This window comes from Nelumbo lutea, chromosome 2 (genome assembly GCF_056320005.1).
Source record: "Nelumbo lutea isolate HS-2025 chromosome 2, American lotus-T2T, whole genome shotgun sequence".
Lineage (NCBI taxonomy): Eukaryota > Viridiplantae > Streptophyta > Magnoliopsida > Proteales > Nelumbonaceae > Nelumbo > Nelumbo lutea.
This window is the reverse complement of record NC_142685.1, coordinates 31,604,955-31,614,072: the sequence shown is the minus strand read 5'-3', so window position 1 is coordinate 31,614,072 and position 9,118 is coordinate 31,604,955. Positions and strand designations below refer to the sequence as shown.

Sequence of the window (9,118 nt, the reverse complement as noted above, 5' to 3'; positions counted from 1 at the left end):
ATAAACTATTACCATTAAGTCCCTTGTTTCCTCTTAAGTCACTTTTAACTTCTTGGGTGTAAATTAGATGGGTTCTATGTTATATTTATGTATATTATATATATTCTTAGTATATACTATATATTCATATATTCCGTATTATCTATATATTATAAATATATATGCATTATATAATATTTATAATATTATTATATTTATATATTTATCTATAATATATATTATAAATATTAATGAACATAAAAACCGAAGAACTAAATAGGTCAAAAATCCAACTGAGCAACGTATTAACCGAATTCGATTGGTTTCGATTCATGGTCTTCCAAAAACCCATGGTACCATTTGATTTGGAAAATAGGCTCGTATTTTGGTTAACCAAACCATGAGCACCCCTATTAAAGGCAACGCACGATTGATCATGAGCTAAGCCAAGCTTTGAGCCTATGTCACTAAATACAATACATTTAATACTAGCGGAGGGACCCTGCTTTACAGGGGCTAGAATGGAACTGTCAACCCATTGACTTGGTCTTTGGCCTCAGTCAACGACCCATGGACTCGAGCGGTCAAACCGTCGACCCATTGACCCGTTCAATGGTTTTTGGCCATTTTTTTATTTTTTTTCATTGAGAACCACCCAAGCATCTGGTTCCGTTTTATCCTAATCTCAGTCCCTAGCAAAAAATTATTGAATCGGTCAATGACCCATTGACCCAGGCAGTCGAACCGTTGACCCATTAAATGGTTTTTGGTCTTTTTTTTTTTTTTAATTTTGTTGTAAAAATAGGCCATCCGTTTGAACCAAACAATTGAACCGCCGACCCAAAAATTGGTGGCCAGAATGGTTCCGCAATTTTTTGCTTATAATTTTTGTTGTCAGAATGGGCCATCCATTCAAATTAGACGGTCTAACCGTCAGTTATCAGAACATTATTAACAACATCGATCAATAATAATAAGTAATTATACTATTTAATTAAATAATCATTAATGATAGTTTTAATAATATTATTTAATTATTTTTAATATAACAGTAAATATTAAATTTATGAATAGGAATTATTAAAAATATTCATTAAATTAATAATTATCAAAATTAAATTAAATTAACAATATTTTATCAGTAATAGTAATTATAATATTTTATTAAATAATCAGTAACAATACTTTTAATAATACTTTTAATTATTTTTAATATAACAATAATTACTAAATTTATTATTAGTATTTATTAATAAAAATATTTATAAATTTTAATTTAAAGTAAATATCTATTTATTAACAATATTTATAATAACAGTAATTATTAATTATAATCACTAATTATATATTAATTAAATTACTGTAATGATCAGTAATTTATTAACAGTAATTTTTTAATAACAGTATTAATAATTTTAAAGTAAATATCTAGTTATTAACAATATTTATAATAACAGTAATTATTAATTATAATCACTAATTATATATTTATTAAATTACTGTAAGAATCAGTAATTTATTAACAGTAATTTTTTAATAACAGTATTAATAATTTTAAAGTTAATATCCAGTTATTAAGAATATTTATAATAACAGTAATTATTAATTATAATCACTAATTATATATTTATTAAATACAGTAATTAATTTCTGTAATAATCAGTAATTAATAACAGTAATTAATAACTGTAAATACTGTTAATTTAAATAACAGTAATTAATAACTGTAAATACTGTTATTGTAATTAATAACAATAATTAATGGGGTGCTCTCACGTGGGAATCTACTCGCACAAATAGAATCCATTTCTTGCAAGGTGAGAGCACCCCTATCCTATACATTGTGGGTTGGGTTGGGCTAGAAATGACCACCCATGCTTCAACTTCATAACCATTCAATTCTGTTTTTGGGTGAAAAGAAAACTACTCAATATTGGATCCAAACATCTGTCCAAGACACTTCTACGTAACTTGGCAATCGGGTTGGGTGGGTTAAGTTTGTGTTAGGTCAACACACTTTCGGGTTGATTTCAAGTTGGGTTAAGTTTCGGGTAGGGGTGAATTCGTCAAGGTAGTACGAGGCTCGAGTTCGAGCCCGAACTCAGTTCAAGATATAACGTTCAGCTTAAATTCAATTCAAATCAAAAGCTCGTAAGTTTGAGTTCGGTTCGCTCGGTTCAAGCTTGACTTGAGAAAAGTGTTTTTTAAAAATAAAAAAAAGTATATATTATAATAATTAGTTATTATATATATATATAAATAAAATATTCTATATATAATATTTTTATATATTATTATTTTTATATATTATTATTATTATTATTATTATTATTATTATTATTATTATTATTATTATTATTATTATTATTATTATTATTATATGTAGCTATTTGAGCTCGACTTGCAAGCCTCGCGAGTCAAGCTTTATTAGGCTCGAGCTCGGCTCAAAGTTCGGTTGAAATTGAGCCGAGCTCAAATAGCTCGTGAATAGCTCTGCTCCATATGGGTCAATCATTAAAACAACTAAACTTTTGAAAAATTAAAAATTAAAAAAAAAAACATGAAAAGTGCTAAAATTAAAGGAATCAACCTTAACATTTCAAATTTAAAAGAAAAACTTGAAAATTCAAAAAATAAATAAATAAACAAATAAAGAATAAAGACTAAATACTACGTATTTAAATAATGAAAACTTCTAACAATACATAAATAGTCCTGATTAGAATTGACAATCAGGTCAATGAATTAACCCATAACCCAACCGGAGTCAACCTCATTTTTTGGTCCAAGTCATTCTTAATTCCAGACAGCTATATATATATATATATATGAGAGTATGAGACCTTGCCTTTTTTTCGGATTGGGTTGGGTCAGGTTTTCAGATTGGGTCAATTTTTTGCTAGGTCTTCTTAGGAATGGCAATGGATATGGTACCGATGAAAATTGCCCTTTCCATTCCTGAAATCCGCTTACTACCCTTGATCCTAAACCCATTAGCTTTTCATCATAATTTCCCAAACCCGTCCCATCACAAACCTATTATGAATGGTATGACCCAATTATCCATATCTATTGTTGGTATCATTTTTCAAATTTGAAATGAAAATTCAATTACCATAATTAATGCTTATTAAACTCACCATAATTGGCTATATTTAACACGATTTACCATAATTCACTCCATAACTAACCTTATTCAAGGCACCGATTATAACATTAATTATATCTATCTCATATTAATTCCACCTAATTCTTTAAAACAAGCTCTATATAAAATACTTATGTTGCTAAAGGGATTTGAACCAAGTTGCTTAATTTAAACATAAATATTTCAACCACAAAACAACTCAAAATATCTTAGCAGTAAACTAGCATTGATAAGCAATCATATTATATCCATTTGCAAATACTGAGGTCTTTAGCTATAATCAAACTAGCTCTACATGGTTTGCCTATATAATTTCAATTATCCATTTAGGAGATTTTTTTTTATGATTATTTTCATAAGAGAATTTAATATTTCTAATATGACGTATCACCATTATTTATTTTAAATTTTCTAACCTTTTACATGATTATAATAGAAATATTAATTTGTTAATGTTAACTTTTCATTGGAATATTCTGATAATTTATACTTCCCATTTTACGGTGAAATTATACTTCACATAAAGTCATAAATTATTAAAATACATATTTCTTATATATAGAGAGAGAGTTATTAGAGCTGTATATTATATATAATTCATATATTTTTAATATATATTTAAATTTTTATGACATATCCATGTGTATCTTAATTTTTCCATTGTATCTATTTGTATCGAAAGCATATATAAAATTTAGATACATTTCTCTAACTAGCTATATTATTGGCATTTTCTAGTACGTACTTTGAATAATGCACCTGATCTTACATCAAGTAAGCAAAATGTAATGCTCCCCTCTTAAATAGAAATGGTGTAGTAGGCTACCGTTAAATATAATTGGACTCAGGTATGGGTACCTCAAGGTCAAAGCCCAAACCTATAGGGTTTTGATAAACGAATCCTATAGAATTGGAACTAAGGTTGTTCACAAAGACAATATCAATCTAGAGGCATAAAGTGGGCCATGCCAGGCCGATACGACATAGCTCACAGGCGTTCCGCGTAAAGTGCAAGCCATGTCGTGCTAGCCCATGGGCCGTCACGGGCCATGCCACCCACCCTCCCCGATGAAAATTTTGGAGGTTGGCCTGACACGACCTAGGCCCGTGCGAGCCTGTGTCGTACCCTGGGCCGGGTTAGCCCGTGAGCCAAGACTTGGCCCAAGTTGGGCCATAGACCGGGTCAAAGCTATTTTTGCCTATTTATTTGAAAAATTGAAAAAAAAACTTAAAATTCTAATTTTATTTGAATTTTGATGTATACAATTGCTTGTATACAATAATTAAATAAATTAGTATAATAAAATTGAAAACATTTTGTTTATTTTATTAATATATTATATACTATATATTATTATATAATTATAATTTATAATATATATATATATATATAAATATAAATATTATGCATATATAATATATAAATAGTATATATGGGCCAGGCCGGGCTTGGCCAGCATGCGGGCCACGGGCGGCATGACCCGCTTGATCATGTGGTGCCATGGACTTTAAACCCTAAGCCCAGCATGGCACGGACTATCATGCCGAGCTTGGCACGACCTATGGGCTATCGTGCCATACTAGGCCAGGCCGGTCCAAAATCTTACCGGGCCAGAGGCAGCACGACTTGATTTATACCTCTATATCAATCTAATTTGGTCGGTTTTTCAAGGTTATCGGTCAGTTTCGGGTGAATAAAATATACAATTCGAGTTATCATTTCATTTCAATATATAAATTTGAAAACCAAAACTTAAACCAAACCGATTATGGTTTAATATATAAATTGATATATTTGGGTGGTTGAAATCCACTCTACGTACTTTTTGGAATTGGTTTTGTAGTTACAAACTTATACACCAAACTAAAACTCAACTCCTTTTTATCTTTTCAAGTTAAGTTTCTTTCCTTGTATCTTTAAATTTCTTAGGAAAATGTGATCCTTGGCTATTTTAATGGTCATCCCTCAAGTCGAGAAAAAGAAACCAATCCAAAACAATGTTTCATGTTTGGATCGGTTGTGTTGGATAATGGGTGGATTTAGATTTTCGATTCCCTGTTCACCAACTAAATCAGGTCGATTCCATTGACGAAAAAAAACCTTGCAACCGACCCGACCCGACCCGCGTACACGGGTCGAGTACCCAAAAATTCCGGCAAAAGTGCCATTCCCATGTCTGCTTCCACACGAGGGTGGAAGCCGGTCAGGTCAAGTAGCAAAACCCGTCACGGCCCGACATTTTCGGGTTCTGGGTCGTAGTGACACGTGCTAAATACTTAAATCAAAATTCGTTGACGTTGCAGCATTAAAATACCTGTATATATATTGTGACAACACTCGCGTTGACGGCCATGGTCCCATGCCCGTTTTCCGGGGCACAATGCACGGCGTGATGATATAAGCTGTGAACGTCGTCGGTCGTTCACGTACCGACGACGAGTTCGAGACTCGCTTTAGTGAGTTCCTCCAACTCGCCCTCTTCAGCTTCATCTCGAACGCCTCACCAACATTGATCAGAGGAGCCTCCACAAACCGTAACCTTCCTCGGATCGAAAGGTATTTCTCTGCTCTGTTTCCCTCCGCATTATTTTCAAACTTTTCTTACATTGCACCAAACCAGAAAAAAAAGGAAGGCCATACGTAAGCCACCCGCATTGCTTAGATCTGAATCACCCGGATAAAGTTCTCATGGCGGGTAAATGCGCTTCTGCAAGGCTTCTGTCATTTTTGTTATTCTTCCTGTTTGTGTTCTGTGATGCGGATTCGGGTGGTGAGGGAGGTTGCACGAGAAAGAGTTCTCTGGTTGATTTTGAGTCGGAATTCGTTATGGTGCAGCATCAGTTGAGAGGGGTGTTTAAGGTGATCGACGATTGTTCTTTCAGGGTTAGCAAATTCGATATGATCGAGGGTTCTGACGTTCAGTGGTGGGGTGCCCTCGGTGATGCTTTTGAGAATCTAACGGCGGGGTTCGTGATTTCTGATGAGAAGTTGAACAGAACTTATAAAGGCGAAAGCTTTTCTGTTCGTCTCAACAACGTTACGTGGGACCAGATCAAAGTGATTGCTGTTTGGGACGAACTAACTGCGTCTGATTTTGGTCATGTTCTTCTCGGAAACATGAGAAACAATTCGGCGTCTCCTTTGAATTCTTCGGCCCCTGGTTCTTATTCGGCGCCATTGCCGTCCCCGTCAATCGGGAACAATTCTAGTGGAGGGAATAGCCAGCTTTACGAACAACCGACGATGTTCGATAACTGTAAGATCCTCGCCAACAATTACCGACTCAGGTGGACACTGAACCTCGAGGCGGATTTGATCGACATTGGCCTGGAGGCAGCTCAGGGATCCGAATACTATATGGCATTTGGATGGGCACATCCCAATTCTTCTAATGAGTTGATGCTCCATGCTGATGTCGCTGTGACTGGGTTTACAGAGGAAGGAACGCCGTTTGCTGACGATTATTTCATTACCAGATACAGTGAGTGCTTGCTGAGCAAGGATGGTTCAGTCGAGGGTGTTTGTCCTGATACCATCTACGAAGGATCTGACCCCATTGGGCTGGTGAACAATACCAGGTTGGTATATGGACACAGGATCGATGGAGTATCCTTCATTCGTTATCAGCGGCCTCTGCAATCTGTTGACATAAAGTATGACTTACCTGTGGATCATACCAAGAACATGACCGTCATATGGGCTCTAGGGCTGATAAGGCCCCCTGACGTCCTCCGCCCATATTACCTTCCCCAGAACCATGGTGGACCTCCGCTTGTGACTCATGGGCATCTGACCCTCAATGTTTTAGAGCACGTAAACGATTGTTTAGGGCCATTAGAAGCAGAAGGCAAGGAGGATGAAGACCTTATTTTTGCAGATGAAAAGACCACACTGGTTGTTGTGGCTGGTCCAGCACTGCATTACCCAAATCCACCCAATCCATCAAAAGTTCTTTATATCAACGAGAGAGAGGCTCCAGTGCTGAGAGTGGAACGAGGGGTTCCAGTAAAATTCTCAATACAAGCTGGGCATGATGTTGCTTTCTACATAACTTCGGATCCAGTTGGTGGGAATGCAACCTCTAGAAACATGTCAGAAACTATATATGCCGGAGGGCCAGAGGCTGAAGGAGTCCCAGCTAGTCCAATGGATTTGGTTTGGGCTCCTGCCCGGAATACACCTGATGAGGTTTATTATCAGTCATTGTATGGACAGAAAATGGGTTGGAAAGTGCAGCTGGTTGATGGAGGTCTTTCTGATATGTATAACAACAGTGTTGTTCTGGATGATGAGCAAGTTACACTTTTCTGGACACTTTCAGATAAGTCAATATCCATAGCAGCTCGAGGTGAGAAGAAAAGTGGTTATCTTGCAGTAGCATTTGGTAGTGGGATGGTGAATAGCTTTGCTTATGTGGGTTGGACTGATGAAACTGGCAAAGGTCGAGTGAACACATACTGGATCGACGGGCAGGAGGCCGCCGCTGTGCATCCAACTAGAGAGAATTTGACACATATTAGATGCAAGTCAGAGGATGGTATTATCACTTTTGAGTTTACCCGCCCCTATTATCCTTCATGTGTTCCAGGTAGCAGGCCAGAATGCGACAATATCATTGACCCAACAACTCCTCTTAGAGTTGTTTGGGCCATGGGAGCTAGGTGGTCGGAGAATCGTCTGAGTGAGGCAAACATGCATTCTACTACAAGCAGCAGACCTGTTCGTGTGCTGCTTATAAGTGGCTTAGCTGAGGCAGTAGAGGACTTACGCCCTGTTTTAGCTGTGCATGGTTGTATGATGTTTGTTGCTTGGGGTATGATGTTTCCAGGTGGGATATTGGCAGCTAGGTACCTAAAACACTTGGGTAACGAATGGTACCAGCTTCATATCTACTTACAGTACTCAGGTTTAGCCATAATTGTACTTGGTGTTCTTTTTGCTGTTGCTGAACTTCGGGGTTTCTTCTTCGGCTCTGTACATGCCAAGTTTGGAGTTGCTGCTATAGTTTTGGCTTTCCTTCAGCCCCTCAATGCATCTATAAGACCAGAAGTAACTGCTAATGGAGAGGTGGTTTCCTCCAAAAGTACGCTTAGGATCCTGTGGGAATACTTACATGTCATTTCAGGGAGATGTACCTTAGTAGTTGGGTTTTCAGCGCTTCTTAGTGGGATGAAGCATTTAGGAGACAGATATGGAGGTCAGAATGTTAGAGAACTTAACTGGGTTATGATGATATGGTTCTTGATGGGTTCATTACTGGTTATGCACTTGGAATACAATGAAAAGAGAAGAAGAGAGAGAAGCTTTCTGAGAAGCAACTTGGGGTTGGACAACATTGATGAACGAGATAATTCTATAGATCTTTTGTGCTCCGACGACAGAACACAAGAACCACGTCCCTCCGAAGGAATGGAAGTTGAGCTAGAACCTTTGAGCAGATAGACAGCTTCCCTTTATTTTCTTGACATAAACTTGTGTTCTTTAGTTGCAGAAAATTCCAACTTACAGAGGATTAGCAGCTTAGCCTGCCATAGAGGATCCTTGCATAAGGTTTTGGGGCTTACTCATTGGATTTGCACAGGATTTTTTGTCAAGAGTAATTACCCTTTGAAATGTAACTGTATATTTAATACCTTTTTGTTATAGATGAAGGTGAAAACTGCAATTTGGGAGTATAGCCATGCAACTTGTCTTGGTTCATGTTGGACAGTAACAGTTGACAGGAATTCTTTTTTTTTTTGGCATTTTTTAATAAGCATATGTATAAAATTATTCTTTTGGGATTTGAATTAGAGCATGATTTCTTCCTGTTGAGCGCCAAATATCTTGCTTACTCCTCCACTTGGAAACTCTCAATACTGAAGCTCCAGGAGTACTGTATTATTTAGTCAGGATTGTTTTCCTTCTTGACGTTTCCATGAAAGGAAATTGAAGGCGTAAAAGTGAAACAACAGGTTTTTTTAGCTGTAAAAGGGACGGAAATAATAGAT

General features: G+C 36.2%; 1 pseudogene across 2 annotated transcripts; it reads left to right on the top strand.

The window, feature by feature from the left end:
- The first annotated feature begins 5,479 nt into the window (after nucleotides 1–5,479).
- LOC148869649 (cytochrome b561, DM13 and DOMON domain-containing protein At5g54830 pseudogene) lies at nucleotides 5,480–8,950 on the top strand (annotated as a pseudogene). 2 transcript variants are annotated; one of them, XR_016106996.1, is made up of 2 exons: nucleotides 5,480–5,684; nucleotides 6,011–8,950. The product of XR_016106996.1 is annotated as a cytochrome b561, DM13 and DOMON domain-containing protein At5g54830 pseudogene, transcript variant X2 (transcript). The 2 variants fall into 2 exon arrangements; XR_016106995.1 differs by lacking the exon at nucleotides 5,480–5,684 and having other exon boundaries at nucleotides 5,686–8,950.
- Nucleotides 8,951–9,118: the final 168 nt, after the last annotated feature.